Genomic DNA, 4,227 nt, shown 5'->3' with positions numbered 1-4,227 from the left:
CTAGGCTGAATTTATTCTCCTTTTCTCAGCAAACAATTTAATGAAAGTGGAGAGAAAGGCAAACATAGTTTTTTTGTATTCTTACAGAATTTTTGGTAATGTAATCAAGAATTAAGCAATAGAACTCTATGTCAAACTTATTCAGCAGGTTCTCTCTAAATGTGCAGTAACAGAACTGACCATTAAATGTGCCAGAGTGTTCAAGGCAGATGTGCTAGGTTGCTGGGCATGGGGGTGTGAACACAATTCTGCTAAGTGAATAAATAATGGGAATAAGACCATGTATTTTCCGACATCTGGCTGTAAATTCCTTCATAAGTAATTACTATACTTCTAACCTCTCTAACTTAATAGAGATAAACTGGATACAATTTCAAGTCATTACTAACCAAGGAGGAACAAAACAAAACCACTTTTATGAGAATCACAAATCGTAGCTCCTTCTGTGCACATTATGTCACTTTTTCTTTAAATGGTTCGTGGATGTTATATGAGTTTTACGCAATTCTTTTAACCCAGTTGCTATGAGCATGCATTGAAATAAAATTTCCTTAGAAAGTATACTTCAAACGCTAATGGTCTACACTTTACAATTTTTCCATTGGTTCCCTCCTTGTATTATTACCTTACTGTAAAGCCATTTCACAAGAGCAATAATGCAGTGAAAGACTTTAAATTACAGGATTACATGTTATATTGCTTGAGCAAAGCTCTATTAGTCAGCTCTGCACATTGCAACTTAATTCTGTATTTTAAATAAGTGGATGCAAGCAATGCAGGACTTCGGAACTTCCCAGACCCTTGAAAAGAAATGAAAATAAATACTTCTGTTCAAACGTATTCCAAGGAATACAACAACAGACAATTTTGGGTGCCACAGTTAACCAGGATTATGTTTAAGACCATTGTTTTGCAGTTCATTTCAATTTATTTCATTATTTACTGTGATAAAATCCCTGGGATTTTCCCCATATGATTATCATTTAACCATATTTATACCTTGAAGAAAAACTAAAATGGAAATTTCTGCAACACAGATAATCGTAGATTGACTAAACATTTATTAAATTTCAAATATAATGGGAGAGGTCCTGTTTTAAAAGTGTTCACTGAGAATTTAAGGGTGAACATTTCCAGATTAAACTGAAAGACTTCAGGGATGGAAAAATCATCAATTGCCTTTACTGATTTCCACTGTTGCGTTTCATTTTCTCTCCAGGTAATTAGTATTTCAGAATACGAAAGTCAATCCCTTTTCTAAACTTTCTAAGGAGTTCTGAAATACTGACAGATACATACTGAAACCAACTTGTTAGAAAACAACAGTATTAGTTTATAGCATGTTTCATTAACTGCATATATGAGCCTAAAATGGAGATGAGCCCAAGTATGTAGCAATGGGCTCTCCAGGCAGAAAATAATCTTCTATACAAAGGTGGCCATTTGTGAATTACAATCATAAGTGTGGACACACACACACCATGCTTATGAATACATGTTTTATGTATGTGATTATCTTGTTCAGGTAAGTGATCACATAAACTTGTATTCATGGAATATTTATTAAGCAATATCAAGCACTGTATCTGCATAAAATATTTCATTTTAAAATATTTTAAAACTTATACATTATATTCATACAAATATTTATTTATAAATTTGTGAAAGTGCTATAAATAAACCACATACCTTACTAAGTTAATCTACATAATACTTAGCATAAATGCATCCTGGATTTTAGGGCAGAATATTTCTGAAAAGATATCCTCATTAAGAATTATAAATACTTTTTGAAATTTCTGTGGTAAGGAGAGGAGTTTTAAAAGCCTAAATTGAATATAATTTCTAGTAATATGGTTATATTTATTTATATTATGAAAATTTTTTGTCCAACATAAACCTTTAACATAATATTAGCCTTGGCTATGTGCATGCCAGTCTTTAGAAACAGTCTGCAGATGAACCTTCAGCCAATGAAATCAGGTAATAAATTTGGAGATTCAAATCTGGCGTGCTTTAAAGTGAGTTTAAAATTCAAGGCTGTGTCAATTATTTGAATATTGTCTTTTTGAGGCAAATTCTTTAAAAAGTTCAGTGGTTTACTATGCTTCTCTTTCTGTATAACACTTTATAAAATCAACCCTGAAGCTTGAATTTATATTTGTAAGAGGGTAGATCAAGAGAGAATGTGGTGAGGGGGGAGGGAAAGAAAGGGAGTGCACAAGCTTTCTTTTTTTTTATAGTGCAGTAAAAAGAAACAAACAAACCCTACACTCTGAATATATCATTTCAAATTGTGTTTTTGCAAGTGGAGTGTTTCATGTTTTGATTTTAAATTCATTTATGCAACTTGAACAGTATCTAAATAGGAGTAAAAATGTCTCACTTTTTAATTACTGATTTAGAGTAAAAAGGATGTTCCTGAATACCCTGGAAATGTGCCACCAGCTATGTAGGGGGTATTGGGCTCGAACCTCAGCTCCATCATCATCTGACTTAGTTTCACAGTCTTGGTGGCCTTCTCCATACTGTATAAGTTTAGACCAAAGGATCTCCTCTGCTTATCCAAGTCAAAAACGTAAGATATTATTAGATGTGTTACCTCAAAACTTAAGGTAGATTTTTATTTGCTTGTTTGTTTAATATCATTCTCTAACTTTAGACTTTTATAAAATGATGTAAATAAATGATTAGTTGATCTAAATGATTAGTTGTTAGCTGTAGGAAATATGAAACTTTACCACAACTTTAGTTATACATTTGCTTATCTCACTGATATCTTTGAAAATATGTGATACTCTATTAAAACTAAATTATGATTTTTAACTCTCATTTCCACATATGTTTTTCAGTTCACAGAGAGAAAAACACCACAATCAAAGGCCTGATGTTTGTTGACTGTACCTCCACTTTCTTCCCAGAAAAAGAATTGGTGCTTCGAATACCTTTTGGAATAGTTTAGAATAAATCAGGCCAAATTAAAGAAACTAATTACAGTAATGTTGGATGGGAACTCTTCAACAAGCCTGAAACCTAACTAACTGTGAATGTTTAAAAGGCCAGAATGTTTTTTTAAAATCTATTTTTAAAATGAAAGTTCTATATATTTTAAGGAACAAAATCAAAGTATGTGAGAAACATGCTTATTTTCAAGGTCTTAAAAATGTTTCTTCTTATAGGTCTGGGCAAAGAATCCCTGAAGGAATATACTTTAACAAACAAGGAAATGTCTGTAGATGTAGTCACTGTTAATAGAGTCTGTCTTTTGAATTACTTCCTTTGTCTCCAAGCTTCAAACTAATATAACTTCAGCAGAACTACTTTACTGTTTATCTTTTAATCCTCAGGCCACAGAACTGTAACCCTTAGAAGACTCTCTGGAATACTAACACTTCTCTGATTTATCCTCATAAAATTGTTTTCCTGATGAAAGGAGGTATGTAAAGAAACCAAAAGAGATTACAGAAACCTATACAAAAACCTACTTTGAAACTGTATATTAATAAATATGAAGCATAACTAAGAAACACATTTCATTTTTAGAGAAGAAAATCATAAAATACTATATGATTCTATACTGTCCTCAAAAAGCACATGGAATGCTGTAACTTTTATTAAGATTCTCTCAAATAAATGCATGCATGCATTCATTCATTCAAATAGTTTTGAACTTCATTAAAAATACATATAAGAAATAATTTTGTCTTCAAAGAGTTGACAGTATATCAAAGTTCATTTTGATCAACTCTCTACATCTCACAGATATATTCAGCAATATATATATCATTTTAGAAAATTAAAAATGATGGTGAAAGAAGAATAAAATTCAAAAACAAGAGAGTAGATAGTGTTATTTCTACAATGTGTGTGTGTGTGTGTGTGTTTTTTTCCTGCAGTGTTCTTCAAAAGAATACAGAATGGATATCTTTGTTAGAGAACAACCATATTTTTGTTTCAAAATGATATTAAAATAAATACATTTACTTCAAGTAAGCATTATTAAGTTCATAGCAATTTTCTGTGACATGGAAGTGGGGGGCAATATTTAAATATGATTAAACAATATATAGAGAACATTTTATAAAACATTTATTTTAATATTAATGATACTGATAATAGTAATCCACTTTGAAATGAAAATAATAAATAATTCAGGAAAATAATTTTGGAAGAGCAATATATACATTCTAATAATTTTAGGAAAAGCAATATATAAATATATATATT

The sequence above is a fragment of the Mandrillus leucophaeus genome, unplaced genomic scaffold, assembly GCF_000951045.1.
Source record: "Mandrillus leucophaeus isolate KB7577 unplaced genomic scaffold, Mleu.le_1.0 Scaffold1492, whole genome shotgun sequence".
NCBI lineage: Eukaryota > Metazoa > Chordata > Mammalia > Primates > Cercopithecidae > Mandrillus > Mandrillus leucophaeus.
Note: the sequence above shows the minus strand (reverse complement) of the source record.